Source organism: Condylura cristata, unplaced genomic scaffold (assembly GCF_000260355.1).
Source record: "Condylura cristata isolate star-nosed mole 26May11 unplaced genomic scaffold, ConCri1.0 scaffold00007, whole genome shotgun sequence".
Classification (NCBI taxonomy): Eukaryota; Metazoa; Chordata; class Mammalia; order Eulipotyphla; family Talpidae; genus Condylura; species Condylura cristata.
Genome location: NW_004567108.1, coordinates 59488542 through 59505304, shown reverse-complemented (window position 1 = coordinate 59505304; position 16763 = coordinate 59488542).

The window sequence follows — 16763 nt, the reverse complement described above, 5'->3', positions numbered from 1 at the left end:
GTGTAAATGTTAGTGTTGTGGCTTCATTGTAAGAACAAAGAAGTGGAGGTGAAGTGTGCTGGATCTTGCATGTAGATGGGAGCGAAAGGACTGAAGAGCATTCAACACTTATGTATATTCTTGGGTGTCAGAGCGGGTAGTGGTAACCCTTGATCATAGTAGTTGAGTTGAAATTGATCAAAGATTTGAGAAAGAGGACACTGGGCTCAGTTTTGTCACAATTAGTTTCCGCTCTTGGTGGGTCACCAGAAATATTTGTTTTGTAGATAGGTAAAGTATGTCATCAGGAAGAAGATGATGTGTCAGGATCTGAGATATTGATTTGAAAGCCATCTGTGTTCAGGGAAGAGTAGTAATGTTGTTTTGCACTAATCAAGACAGTGTGGCAAAATAGGATTTATTAAACCAGGTCAGCCGGGTTTCTGGATTTTCATTAACAGTGCTTAGCTGCATCAGCCTTGGACAGAAAAGTATGGATAGTGGGGTTTGCAAGGAAAAAGGAAAGGAGACATTAAAGACAATGAGAAACATGTACAAACCTAGGGTCCAGTGCCAGTGCCAGCTTTAGGGAACATCTAAGCAGAAGGTTATCTTTTAATGAGGAAATCAGGTTCACATGAACATTTAGGAAAGCCTTGAATGGTTAAAGGAAGAATGGCAGTATCAGAACAGCTTGGGGATCATGGGCAAATCACTTATCCCTATTGTATTTGAACTCCCTCAACTTGAAATTATAGGAAATCTTACTTGGTTAGCTATAAGCTTTAAGGGAATCAGTTTCTGAGAGAGTGACCAGCAGTCTGGCTGCCCCTTTTCATCCCTCCGAATTCCAGCAGGTGATTTCCATGCCTGTTGCCCACAGCTGTTGGTAGGCTTTACACTATTTTGCAAGGTCTCTTCACTTAAGAGGAAATCAGATGCCATCTGCTTGACAACCCCATAGATCTATTTCCATAAAAGAGGTTATTGCCACAGTTTTCTGAATTCATAAGGATTTCTTCGATGCAGCAGTGAGCATCAGTGTCCTTGATAGTTCTTTCATCTCTAGGTTATACAGAATAAGACTGCACCTGTAAACTCATTGTAATTTGCAGAACTGTACATATCTTTGAAAAATAATTTGTAATTCTCATGGCTAGCTCTCAAAGTATTTTTTAAATGACTCTGAGCTGAGCAAGGACAAGCCAACCATGTAAAGCTTTAAAGAGGTACCTGTAAGACACAGATATCACACATCTGTTTTGATAGTCACTGAAGGAGAGATCTAATTCTGCTAATCACAAATATACTTCACAAGGACTGATGCTTGGATTTTTTTCATGTTTTACATTTATTCTATGAAAATGTGTTTCTCTTGGAATTTTGCTTTCATTGACTTAAGAAAAAGGTAAGCATAAAAGAGATTTTGGATCTTTTCTTAAAGATTATTATGGGTTCCAAAAGCACTTAAAAGTATAGTAACAATGCAAACAGAGATAATGTTATAAAGATTGCTACGAATGGATGCTCACTTTTTTCTGACAACAGCCAAAAGATGCCAAATAATCCCCAAACAGCCTTGCCAGAACAAGTTTATTTTTATTCTGAGGCGCATTTAGCATTTCTACATTTGGATGCGGCAAAACATATTTTATTTTTTTGAACTTGAGATCAGGGCAAAGCATATGCAAATAACAAAACCCACATCCTTGAATGAGCAGAACATATGTAGCATTTAAATAGGCACTAGTGGAGGATTTGTCGTTACATAGGGTGAGAGTTTTAGGGGCTCTGCGCTGTGAGGCAGGATCAAGGGCTGGACCTGACCTTGTGAGACAGGGCTGGGACAAAAGATGGGTTGGAAGAAAGGCTTCATCTTCACCTTTCTACAGATAATTAATTGGCCCAAGGCAAGACTGTTGCTATTCACTCACTGCTTCAGACAAGCCTCAGGCTGCAGATTTTGGCTTATGCATACTCTCTTCAGTATGGTCCCTTTTAATTTTTCTCTCTGTGTTTTACTACATAGTAATTATGTAAGGATGGTCAGTATTACTGATAATTAATTGTCACTTTAAAACAAACAAATTTCCCCCCTTGAATATTGTATTTTCCCCCAGCAATAAATTTTAACAGTTTGACCTAAAGATAATGAATAAATCAGGATCCACTCATCCTTACTTTGGCCTTACTGATAATTAGCAGTAATAGCCACAGCAACAAAAGTCAGAAAAACTTCTTTATTATTAATTTATAGATTTTAGTCAATTAAAAGTCATTTTTTCCTAAAGAACCAGCTATATACTTCCATTGTCTTCTTTTGAAATCTGTTTTCTTGTTGCTACCTAAATAATTTATTAAAATGCAGCATTATTTAAAGCATATGGTGTTCACATGATTTGCTCTTAGGGTGTTAACCTAATTTTTAAAAAATTTATATTTAATTTTAATATCTCAGTGGTATTATGCTTTGTTAAAATTGCATTTCTGTAAAAACAGCTCATCTGTAACAGTTTAAACATGAACACTTTACCCATATACTATATTAGCTGAGTGAAAAATGAATTTCCTTTTTTACTGTTTTTCTTTTCAATATATCTTGTGAAATCATAAGAGAATTCTGCAATTTATATAGGGAAATTTGGCTGCCATTTGCTTAGACTATGACATATGACTATAATTTGTAACTTTCCTTCTAACACTTGGTTATTTGTTATCTGAATTTCTGACTTTCAGAAATATGAATTAGTGTATGAACAATGGAATAAGAAAAAAGGTATTCTCTAATTCTCAGGGGCATGGTATGCTACCATCCTTAGAAATATGGACTGGGAAACACATTAGGTACAGAATTTGTATTCTGCTCACCTCAGTGATTTACATAACTGTGTGATTTGCATCTTCATTTGATTTTTGCATCTTTTTATTTGTATATTATTCATTCTGTTTTGCTCAGGGATTGTTCATGTCTTTGACTGATTCCAATTGTCTTTGAAACTTTTTAAAAATCATAACTGTATTCTATGAGTTCAAGAAAAATATACTAGAGGCATATAGGTCTTACAAATTTGGGTGTTTATTCTTTTAACAAATATTTATCAAGCGAGTGGTATGTGTCAGTTATCATCCTGGGCACTGGGAACATGGACTTTAAAAATGGCAGCCATGGTACTACTTTAGAGAGCAAATAGTTTAGTGGCATTTACCAAGAACAAACAGGCAATCAAAAACATGTTGTAGTAAAAGATGAGTGGCAGTATTGAGGCATTTAAGAGTGGTACCTGCCCCCAGATTGGTAAGGGTGGAAATGACTCCTCCTGATAATTGAGGGTTGATAAAGAATTAGCTCAACAAAAGAGTTCAGGGTTTGGGTGCTATAATAGACAGAAGGATAATGTTTTAGTCAGAGGGAATAGCTTTGTTTTACAAAATGCTTGGGAGGGGACAGGCAGCATGAGTCTTTGATAAGGGAGGTGAAACACTAGAAACAGTTTAGAGATTTGGGAAGTGATGTTCAACAGAAATGTCAGTTATTGATTGTATATGGGCCAGGGATTGGGAAAAAAAAGGATGACGTGCTAATTTATTATTTGAACATTCGATGATTGAGGAAGAGTAGGTTAACTGGGGATAAGGCAGGCAAAAAAAGCTTAGATGAAGAATTTTAGCAACATTTAAGAGATCCAAAATAACTATGGAACATGTAAGAAGATAAGGGTTGTATAGATTCATGGGTAGGAAAGAGATTTCAGCTGGACTTATACTGAGGGATTCCTTACCATAGATACAGTGTTTGAAGCCCTGGGAATGAACTTGATAAAGAGTTTTCAGGGTCAGAATAATTCATTGAAACTTACGCCTAGATAATAATGAGTGAAAGAGTTGGTTTGGATACCCTCTGCCCCCACAAACAATCGAAGCCCATGCACATGATGAACTATGTTTTATCAAGTTAAAGTAATTTGTCGTTAAAGAACCTTTACGTTTGAAGTCAAAAGAGCCTATTGGAAAGGTCTGCCATATCAATATCTTCCTTTGAGGGAAGGCATATTGCCCACAAGTGGGCTGTGGGTACCACCCTGGGTGGCAGAATGGCCTGTTTATAGACCTATCTGAATAGACTAGGCTGGTCTTATTCCTAGCCAATGCCGAGGCTGGCCAGTGTCCAATGAGATGGTTTGGCATAAAAATGTGCCCAGATAGGCTAAATGGTGATTAGTTGGGTCAGATGTTCTAGCTCAGGCTAGATATTCTAGCCTCAGGGCAACTGGGGAGGGAGTCATTAGTTGGTTTTGGGAGAGAATCTCCACCAAAATGAACCACAAGAAAAGGCCTTGTGGCAGCAAGGAGAGATGAGTAAACTCATGGTATAAGTAAACAGAATTTATGAGCAAACAAAACCAAAACAGAAATGACAGAGAGGGGAGGGTAAGGTGGCTAATAGTTACCAGTAGGAGGAATAGATGCAGCCAGACAGGAACTCAGTCATCACCATAAAAGTGAGAGATCAGAACAAAGTTTTGCTACTGGTGGGCCTATAAATTTAGCAAACACTGGATAGATCTTATTCCCTAATATCTATCTTTAAGTATGTCTCTTGGTGCTGCCATTTCTTTCATCCTTGAATATCTTTATAATAACAAATTAAGATGTCCAGAGTAAATCTTTATTTATTGTAAACAAAGTACCTTAACTGTTAGAATTTTTCAACCCCAAAATGTCTCCTGGGCTTGCATGCTGCACAGCATATGAGATAAACATTAGAAATGTGTATGGGGTAAGAAATTGGGGGCCCAGTCTTCAGTAAAATGTAAAAAATATTACTGAGTAGTATACAATAGGCAGTTCCTTTTAAACATAAATGACAATTATTGACCCGCCATAGAATGTGTGTGTGTAAATGTCCGCATCCCACTGAAGTGGGGATGGGTATAAAGGGGTAGAGATAGGAAATTCTTAGGAACAGTGAGTATGCACAAGGCAAAGTCCTTTCCTTTAGAAGTTTACAATTCAGCTGGGTATATTCAGGCCTTTAGTAAGGAATTTAAAATTAATATAGATTTGGGATTGTAAACTCACACATCTTCAGGGATTAGTCAGTAGACTGTGGAAGGAAGTGGGATGCTGTGGAGAATGCAGAACACACATACATGTAGGGGCTGTTCTCACAAAGGTTTCTGGGCAGAAAGCTTGCCCAGTGCTAACATATCAAAGTTTTTTTTTAAAGAGCCTCAAATTATACGCTAATTACCCTAAAATTTTAGCATATACTCCATGTTAAAGCAAAGCAAAACAAAAATCTTTGGGGTCAAAAAATAAAAATCTACAGAGTGTTTTCAGACCATGGGTCAGAAGTTTATGATCCATGTTCTAGACCAGTGGGCTTCAAATGCTTTAAGATTCAGAACTTCCTTACAGAATAAATTTTATGCTGAAATCTAACATATGGAGAAGGATTGGGTGAAGGAACAGATTTTACTACCCTCACCTTCTACTTTCTCCTCAATTAGTTACAGGGAAATTTGAATAAACTTGAAAAAAATTGAGGTTGTTCGACCCCCTCAGTTTTTACAGATGAGGGAGAAGGGGGGAACAAAAACTGCTGGTTCAAGCTGTCAATGTTTACAGAATATTGATAATAATGTCTATTCTTCCACTATGGATCATGAAAGTTAGTATAAATGTCAGATGGGTTAAGGGCTTTAATTAAGAGTTGTAACTATAGGGCCACACTGCCTGGATTTGAACCTACTTCTTAAGAACATGTTTAAGAATGTGGCATTTGGTCTCTCTACCTAAAGTTCTATATCTGTCAGATGGGAATGATAAATAATACTAGTGACTTAATAGGGCATTGAGAAGATTAAATGAATAGCTTAGTATAGCAACATGTAGTGTACTTCCAAGCACATATTAAGTTTTCAATAAATGTTAGCCACATTGATTGACGAGTGTCTTTGCTGTCATTAACATCGTGCAAGGTTTAGTTCATACAACAATTAGTGGTTAGCTATGAAGTAGGTATAAGAGATATCCATTTTGATTAGGGCAGCTTGCATCTGGGACATGAGACTCTTGTGAAAAGGGCAGAAATAGAGGTGGCACTAGCCCAGGAGATTTTTTTCCTCTATAGTTCTGGTGCTTGCAAAACCTATACTTTCAGAATTTGTAGGGATTAACCTAAGAAGAATGATGAGAAAATGGAGATAGGTGGTTTTGTTTTGAATTCAGACTTCAGAATACAGGTTTCTGGCAGACTTCTGAGTTTAACACGCACAACCCCTTATCAGGATCTAAGGGACCGTGAGGATAACTGGTTGCAGATTAAAAAATACATTTTTTAGAAGATTTATTATTTATGCATACAAGAACTGGGGTGCAGGCCAGAGGTGCAGGGGTGAGAGGATTCTCTGGAGACAGAGTGGGGAGTGTAACAGGCACATCTACTGAAATACACTGCTGAGGGGAGCAGTGGGTGAGACAGGGGAGGTCTGCTGGGCCATGTGGGTCAGCCCCCTGGCCAGGGCTCAAACTTGTGCTGCAGTGGCTGAGGATAGCAACATAGTGCTGTGTTTTAACCCTTTGCACCACCAGGGAGGGCCTGGTTCAGATTTAATAAGCCAATCAAAGAGTTTGAATATTTGGGAATTCTTTATAATTAGTTGATTAAAAGGTCAAGAACGTGTCAAAACTAGCAGCTGACCATAAATCTGAGGCATACAGCAAAGGAGAAGGGCTACGGTGGGATGGACGGAGGACACACAATGAGGGAGGGATAAACACGAGGAAATATGGTGATGATGCCCAGGTGATATGTATGGTGGTGGGAAAACTATGGGACTCTAATATTGTAAAAAAATAAATAAATAAACAAACAAACAAACAAAAGAAATAGTTGATAAAACGAGCAGATGGCTGTCACCTAAATTGTGGATCCACTTCCTCTTCCACCTACAAAGTTACACACGGACCATTATACCTTTTATCAAATCCTTCAAGAAGGACCTGTGATTGTTTAGTTGTTCAGTTTAGAAGCTTTCTGAATAGAGATTGTGCTCTCTTTGGATTAATGATCTCTAGTGCGGGCATTCAATGGATAACTCCTAAATGTGTACCTACGTCCAGTGAGGGTGCTTAGAATGACTTCATTCCTAGCCTAGGAGGTTTTATCACTCCAAGGTGGTTTGGGTGTTGATTCCTGAGCATAGTGGCTGTACCCTGCACTGGCCCCCCTCTGTCGCACATAGATCTTTCCAAAGCAGGCCCTTCAGGGGTATCTGGTCAAAGGAGAGAGCAGAACCTCTTGGCAAAGGGAAACTTAACAAACAACCATAAAAGGATTTTCTAAATATGTCCACAATCCAATATAACCCTCGGTAATTTGATTTGTAGGAAATGGAGAGCAGAACATTACATACTGAGTGCTTATCTATAATTCATAATAATTACTGTAATGGGGAATCTATCGTATAGATAGATGTAGGAACACAAATTATATCCCCAGAAGAATGAGTTTTTGGCTGCAATAGACCTACTTGTCCTCGTAATCTACCTAACCTTTAGTGCTTGAGCTTTTTCATCACTGAGCTGCCCAGTAGATTTAAAGCTTTCCCCGGGCCACCTGTTGCAAGTGCAGGAGTTTCTCCTTTTGACAAGTGTTCAGAGACTCATTTATAGGAGGGTTCAAGTACCTTCTCAGCCTACTTGTTCTCTAGTATTTTAGACTTTGGCCAATCACAGAATAACATTTGAGGATTTACATATAGCTATGTGATTTTTAAAAGCATATTTATTTATTGATACAGAACTAGACCAGAGGTGCAGAGGTGGTGAGAGGATTTGCCAGAGTCAGTCAGAGTGGGGAGCAGAACAGGCAGATTGATAAGTACATTGCTGAGGGGAGCAGCGGGTGATACAGGGGAGGTCTGCTGTTCCATGTGGGTCACCTCTGGGGCTGGGGATAGAACACTCATGGAAGTGGCTGCCGCGAGCTTGCAGTGCTGCGTTTTAACCCACTGCACCAGCAGGGAGGGCCCTATATGTGTAATATTAGTGATCTAGTATGGCAGAAACATTTTCTCTTCAGAGGAAGCAATGGGCCCCTTGTATGGCTTATATGCAGTTGGGCTGAGCTGATAATGCCTTTGGGGGAAGCGGTGCCTTGCAAGGGGGGCTTTGTAGGGACTAAGCTGCAAAGAATGAGGAGAAACTGGAGATAGGTGGCCTTTGTTTTGAATTCAGACTTAAGAATGACAAATTCTATGCGATGCAAGTTCACTTATCATTGTTGAATTGATACACATCTATACATGTTTGCATACATTTATACATATCGTATATTTCTGAGAGTAAAAATAATGGTAAAAGTTGCTACATATTTCACCAAAAAGTAAGTGAAATTTTTATTCTTTTAAGTATTAACTTCATAACTCACATCTCTTTTCCCTCAGATACTCCTCCTGACCCTGACGTTCTACCCCAAGAGAGATTTTTGTGGTGGTTACTTCAAACACTGATCATAGCCTAGTTTAGTTGTTCTTTTTACAGTTTATAATTGGCCATCGTCATTTACTTTAGGTCTGTCTGGGAGACATTCAACATCTAGCCACTGCTTTATTTTTAGTGCACTCTGCCTCCTCCTCAGCTGTTGGGAATGCTGGTCCTGGCTGCGAATCTTGTTTGCTTTAAGTTGCAATGCTTTCAGTCCCATGTGTTTTAGTTTTTGGAAGCAGCTGTATTGGTAAAGCTTCTGGCTGAATTACTGGACAAAGCTTGCATTATAAAAATCCTCAACTTGTTTGCCCTTCACTTCAAAAAGACTGCGGGCTGCTCGCTTGTCATACTCATATTACCCACAAGCCTGCTTAAGTTTTCACCAGCAGGCATGAATCCCTTGGTCTACATTTATTATTATTTTTTTTAATGGGTTAGCCCATAGCTATTTGGTTTTGATACTGATCTGTTAAAGACCAACCATAATGGGGCTGGCACAAGACAGCTGGCACTCTCTGGTCCTCCCATTAACAGGGATTGGGTTTTGGAGAGAGGATTCTGCTTTTTCCCCTGGTCAGCATCTTCAAACTAAAGCTGAACCTGGCATAACAGATTTCTGCTGGTTTTGGGAAAGCTGAGTGCTCGATCCTTGAACTCAGAAGGTGTGTGGGGTGAGGGCGTGTGTGCGTGTCAGCATCAGGGAGCTCAGGGCAGGATATGGTAGGGAACAAAAACACACGATGGCTCATTAACAGTCACAGACTCCTGGATATCGAGACGAGGAGGAAGTTTCAGTTGGTTGGTGGCCCAGGGAAGTACTGCAATTCTATTCAGACTGTGTAGCTGTTCAATTGCTTAAATTTCCACCACATCACGGCTTTCATTGCCCCTAAACTAATCCTTGTGTTTCTCCAAATTTCAAAATGCTTACTGGGTCTTTACTACCACTTCTGATTTTTATCATCACCACAAACCAACTGTCTTTCATCTTTCCATATGATTTGTTCTCTGTCTTAAACAATGTCTGGATTGTTGAACAGATTAGCAGACAGAAGCTGAATTGATCTGTAGTTGGTTCTTAGTACCTTTGTTGGATATTATGGATTCCATCCTGCAGTGTTCAAGATAAATGATAGATGACTACAGAATTAGCTTCCTGCAAGACTGTATAGATTCTGGCTCTGAGATGGGACATCAAGGCAGCTTTCAGTAATAGAACTTCAGTTTTCGTTTTTAGGAGTGTTTTCTGCATCAAAACCTTAGTTTAAGTAGTAGTGAATCTTATGCTTAACTTAAAACCAGAGGTTGCTTTCTGAACACTCTTAAGATCATTGGTGCAAACTCAGATTTTAGACCTGATTTGGTCTACAGATGAGATTTTGTATGGGCTGACATTTATTTTCCAACAGATGCCTATCTTTTTTCTTTTCATCACTTAACAATTGAGAGAATTCACATTTCCAACTCTTTGGAAAATTGTTCATTCTGAGCACACTGAACTTACATTCTTGCCTGCAAATAAATTGGATGGAGCTTAATAACCACCGACCCTCATAAATAGACAAGTTCACAATAGACTCTGTGAATTCCTGCTACTTCCCAGTCACTAAGTCCACTCAACTTATTTACCATTTTGCTATTTTTAGAGGTAGTTTTAGGGACCTTTAACACTATGTCCATGTCACCTTGCTCTCTTCTCACACTGGATGTTACCTACTAGGTAACTATTCTAAAAAAATATTTGCATCAACGGTGTCTGTTTCACACATGAGGTATAGGAAGTGCAGGCCAGAGTTTGACATCGCCTCTTATCAAGACACTCAGGCAATAGATTTGCTGGACTTAGTTTGCGTGTTTTGCTTTCTATAAAATTCTGATGTCTGCATACTTGTAGAATCAGGAATATTATTTTAGGCAGATGCAAAAGAGAGACTTTGTTATCTGTATTAGATATAAATGGTTCAGGATGGCAGTAAAGCATGAGGGTGGGGAGTCTGACGGTCTGACGGTCACAAGACTGTGGAAAGCTTAAGCATAATGAACTGTGAATCCTTTGATGAAAAAACCAACCCTTCATAGCTTTCTTTATGCTGGAGATTACAAAAGAAAACCCAGGCTTGAACCCTATCTTTTAAGACTGAATCAAGTAAGGAAACAGTGAGAGCCATTGCTATTATCTTGGGGTCCACACAGCACTCAATTCCCAGCTGAGTGGGGTGTGTGTCTGTGGGAAGAGGGATGGAAGGGCCTGGTAAAATTCATTCATTTTATAATGTGTCCCTTAGCTAGGGAGCATTCTCCACCCTCTACTCTTTATGAAGAGAGACACATTAGGGGGAAAATACTAAAATAGCCCTTGGATGTTTGATAAATATTTCTAGATGAATTTGTAACATAATGTTTGTTTGTTTTTAAACCAGGAAATCAGGAACAAAAAGTGATCAACTCCTGGATTTTAGAAGATTGGCTCCCCAGGAAGATATTGCCATTTGAAATTACTTAACATTTTTTCCCCAATATAAATGCTGAAGGCTAGAACTAGATTTTATACCTAGCAAATAGCAATGTAAATGTCAAAGAACATATTCCAGAGCATTACACTTACAGCTCTTAAAATGGCATCTTAGAATGGTATTAATCACTGTCAGTTTTGTGTACAACATTTCATCAATTAAATAGCAAGAGGACCTGTCCTTTCATGGAAAGCAAATAACACATATGGATTTCCTCTTAGCAATTAGCTGAACATTCTGCATTTCCTTCTTGCTTGCAAAAAGAGTTTGGACTGAAACCATCAACATGTTTGTGTTCTTCACTGGTAAAGCAAAGCAGATGTGTAACAGCTTCAGTAGAATCCAGATTCATTTATAAAGCATCTTGTGAAACATCTTGATGTGGAAGCATTTCTGTACCCTTAGATCTTTTAGAGTTGGATAGAAGATGACACCCTATAAAAGTTGTGAATTGCTTTAAACTTTGTTGCCTCTTGAGCAGAGGTTTTCAATACCTTCACTATGTGTATGTAGAGGGGAATTTAAAACTTTCAAGCTAATGTGAAAAATTTGTTTGCAGCAGGAACTAGTTTCAACTAGGTCTATGGATTTATAAAATGATGAAGCAATTTTATGCAGCGAAGACTGATGATAGAAATGTAGTTTACATAAATGGCAATGGATTAGCACTTAAACCACTTTTCTTGTATATTTAAACAATCTTCCATGACCCTCAAAAATCTCCTTTTATAAACTTCATCATTTATGTGGGATTAAAAGGGCAATGTTTTGACAACATTGTTGATTTACATGTAACTCATCATTTGTTTATCATTTATCTGAGATGATTAGTGCCTGAACTTCATATGCCTGGAATGTGTTTTGCACTTGCTTACATTTTTCATAGATGATGCCCCTTTTAATGTACTTTTTTAGGACTTAAGACAGCTTGGTGACTTTGATGATCCTTCTGGTAATCAGTCCCATTGACGCCTAAGGGAAGTTGAAGATTTACAACCTTTAACACAGTTTAGTTTTTGTGATAATCCATCAAAGTCTTTTGTATTCTTCTCAGACCCTAGTTTCAGACCTAGTTGGACAAGATGCATTGGTCTCTGAAAATTGACCCTCAGGGCTATGAAATCCTTTCGAGTGTCAGAAATATAGCACCAGGCATAGATATTCCCAAGTGAGCAAATAGAACTAGAAATATCAATACAGCAAGAGAATTTCTGTATTGGGCAAATACCTAAACCCAAACACATAACCGTGTGTCTGCACACACAGACAGACATGCATGCACAGAGATGCACACGGAAATGCACACACGGACATGCACACACAGACATACACATATACACACAGGTATACACACACAGAAATGCACACACAGATATGAACAGAGACATACACAGACATGCAAACAGACATGCACATACAGACATGCACATACAGACATGCACATACAGACATGCACACAGACATGCACACAGACATGCACACAAACCACAAAATGTAATTAACATGAACCAACATTTTCTATTCCTGCAAAATAGCTTTTTCACTCATTCACATTTCCAAAGACAGACTATGCCTTTAGCCAACAATTTCTAAAGAATTTTTATCCCATTTAGGACTATCTCAAATTTATTTTGTACTTAAAATAAGAAGGAAACATCCAGAAGTGATTGCAAATAATTTCTTTTGCAGAATAATTTTAGTGGTTAGGTGGCAGGAGAAAGGCTGTACACTTTATAAATTGAAAGTTTAACAAGGTAGAGAATTTGTATTTTACATCAACATAATTTTTGTGAGAGCTGTTTGTTATGAAAAAAAAAAAAATCATCTCCATCAGAAGACAAATGGCTCCATGGGGACTGTAGATGGTATGGTGAGTCTGCTGGGAGTTGTGGATGTGTTCCATGTGAGGCAGAGGGGGAAGGACAGAGCCGTGCAGGAAGCGAACATGAAGAGAGAATAAAAGATGATGTGCAGGAGAAAGAGTATTGGCATGAAAGATGACCAAAAACAAATCTTAGAGAGACTTCCTGTAAGTTCACATTACCCATTAAAGAAAATTCAGTCTAGATTTTTCCCAGACCTCTTCTAGTAGACTAACTTTTGTTGTATGCAATGCTATACAGAGACTGGTCCAGGTAGAAATCAGCTAGATTTGGGATATAAGTGGCATTGTGGCTAAATCATTACCCTAGAACTTATTTAAAATTATACCTTCAGGCCCTCCCTGGTGGCGCAGCGGGTTAAAGCACAGCACTGAGAAACCAAAGCCACTTCCGCATGAGTTCGATTCCCGCCTGCCCCAGAGGTGACCACATGGCGTGGCAGACCTCTCCTGACCTGCCCGCTGCTCCCCTCAGCAGTGTACTTCGTCGATCTGCCTGTTCTGTTCCCCACTCTGTCTCTGGTGAAGCCTCTCACCAACCCAGGCCTCTGGCCTGTACCCCAGTTCTGTATGCACAAATAAATAAATCTTTAAAAAAAAAATTATACCTTCAAATGATTTAGGTGTCTAGCACAATCATTTTTGTAACCTGGTCAGTTAATAAACAGTAACAGCTCTCATATTAAAAAAAACAATTGTACCTTCACTATGATTGTTAATATTCTGAAGATATAGAAATGAGCACTATGAAATTTGGACTTCATAGCTATCTCAGAGAAATTGCACAGTGTGCCATTATGTGATTTCACAAAGTATGGATTTGGGCAATTTCCTTCTACTAAGCATATATCTGTTTCAAAAATATTTATATTAGGGAAAGATACAGCAATTAGAGGATTAGGAATAAGTCATCTAGTTCTAGAACTTGGTCAAAACCAGAAAGAATTAATTAGTATCAATACACACAATATCCACAGAGACCTTAGATTTAATAGATAATAGTTACTAGATGATGAATTAGCTGAAAGTATCAAGAGAAGAAAAGCTTAGTGAAAGGACACAGTCTTGCCTCTTATCGAAGAGAATACTCTAGATGCGAGGGTCATGAGGCATCCATAGGAAACTAGTAAAGTAAGTTTATTTTTACTCTTTATAGTTCTTAGAACTTAAGGTCACAGGGATAGAAGGGTGAGTTGTTGGGGGGTAGGGGGATGGAGGTGAGAAAAGGGAAACAAGAGATTTTGTTGTATGGTCATTGCTTCATAGACTCAAATTGCTTAGGATTACTTTTAAAGACAAACATCTCAGCTGAGGCAGCATTCAGGCTGCTGCATCAGGCTGGCAGGGAACAGTCCTCTGATAAGGTTGGCTCTGGTACCATCTGTCTGTATTCTGTAGCGTCATGTTAGTTGGTCTGAGATTAATGGCTGAAGGTCAACAGAGGAAGTCTTAAAAATTCTCTTGTGAACAAATAGGCTGAAAATTGATTTTTAACTTAGCCTCAATGGACACCCATTTACTGAGGAAATTGTAGTTGTTCTTGGAATGGGAGAAGAGGTCAATGACAGCCATGCTTGGGCTCATTCAGTGCTTTTGTGTTACCTCACTGGATGAGAACAAGTCCCTGAGGACTTGGCTGCAACTGTGGACTGAAATTAAGCAGGCTTTGAGCCCAAAAGTATGGGCCAGCTCTCCTAGAAGTTTGAGGAATTAGTAGGAGGTGTTATGCCACTTACTGGAGTAAAGGTCTCTAAACATGATTAAAATGCCACTGAAAAGGAACAAAGATAAATAGCCTGGGAGCAGGGAAATGCCAACTGGTAAGTGAAAGTTCATGATATCCAGGTCTTCTATAGATTCAAACTCACCAAGGACTGCCCTGGAAGATGGTTAAGATTCATATTTGAATTGATATCTGTGAATCCACTAGAATTATTTTAGACCTTAGAGTATGGAGTGAAACAATTGAGACTATGGGCATCCACCAGGGGGCAGTATATTGAAGCATGGTCAATCTAACACCTGAAGCAGACTTATGATTTATTAGCAAAGTTTAGATTTTATTATCAACGGTGCCATCGCAATTCTATTTGTAGGAAAAACAGGTAGCTCAAACTAAATTTCAGGAATATAAACAACTATTTAATACTTTGCATCTACTATGTGTAGGGCATATTTCTAATGTAGAAATTCTCATGTAGAAGTTGATTTAATTCATTAATAATCCTAGAGTGGTAGTCTATCATTATTGAATTGTGTAGAAAAGAACTGAGGGAGGTAGAAATAAAAGATCCCACAGTAGGGTCTGGTAACTCAACTTGTGCTTTTAAAATAGCATTGGACCTTAAACTGAGGCAGACAGTTTTAATTAGAGTTTCGGGGCAGAATGCCAGAGTTGGTTATCATGCGAAAGATGATTGTAAGGTTTGGAGAGAGAGGAACATGTCAATATATTTAGAAAGCATTTTATGTTGAATGTAGTACAGCCCCTATATCTGACACTTCCATATTTTAGTGTTAAGAAATTGTGAGTAAAGTTCTGTTCTGTTTTCCTCAAGATTTCTGGAACAGAATTTCTATGCCAATGGGGGGGTGGACAACAGGTGACTATATTCAGATTCAGGTTTCAATAGTTAATAACAGTTTTAAGACTTTTTTAAAATTATTTTTTTTCTTATCTTTTACATGACATCTTTTCTCAATTACTGAAACTCATTAAAAATTTGGAAATTCAGAATAACAAAGACTGCATGCAGTGAGGTGGCATCATTGTGGCACAGTGACAATCAGAGTGTGGTATTATTCTGTGTGTGTGTGTGTGTGTACCCGTTCCTCTTCTTTAAATTGCCTCATTTTTTTTTAAAGAGGTAACCTTGGTTTACAACACTGTATATGATGTAGAGATATATTTTCATACTTACATGAAATTTGTAGGTATGAAATGTATGTATGTTACTATAGCACACTTCTGATAGCATTCATAATCCTCAACCACAATCTACTGGGCCCATCCTTCACACTACCCTTCTGGTAGCCTCAATTATATAGTTAGATTTCTAGGTTTATATTTGTTTTAGTTTTGTCTGTTCATTTATTTTGTTCCTGTATATTCTGCATGAGTGAAACCATCTGGTATTTGTCTTTCTCCTTCTGTCATATTTCCCTCAGCATAGTGCCTTCCATTTCCATACATATCATAATGAATAGCAAGATTTCTTCTTTTTTATAGCTGAGTAGTACTCCATTTGTGCAAATACCACATTTTCTCCATTGTTAGGCACTGAAGTTGTATCTATAACTTGACTATACAACAAATATAGGATTGTGTACATTCCTTCAAATTAGTATGCTTGGACTCTTTTGGTAGATACTAGGAGAGGAATTGTTGGTTCATATGGTAGATCTATTTTTAATATTTTGAGGAACCAGCATCCATAGATTCATAGATATTGGACCAATCCACGCCTGACAGTACATTTTCTCCATATCCTTATAACACATTATTTCTGATCTGTTCGATATGCACCATTATCACAGATATAAGTGGTGTCTTATAATGGTTTTGATTTGCATTTTCCTGTTGTGATGATGAACATTTTTTTTAAAGATTTATTTATTAATGCATATATAATAGGGATTCAGGCCAGAGGTGCAAGGGCAGTGAGTGGATTAACCAGATTCAGCATGGGGAGCAGAACAGGCAGATCCACAAAGTACACTGCTGAGGGGAGCAATGGGTGAGACAGGAGAGGTCTGCTACGCCATGTGGATCACCCCCTGGGCAGGGATCGAACTCACACTGAAGCAGCTACTGCTAGTTTGCAACACTGTGTCCTAACCTGTTGTGCCACCAGGGAAGGCCTGATGAGCATATTTTTAAAAAATAATATAATAGT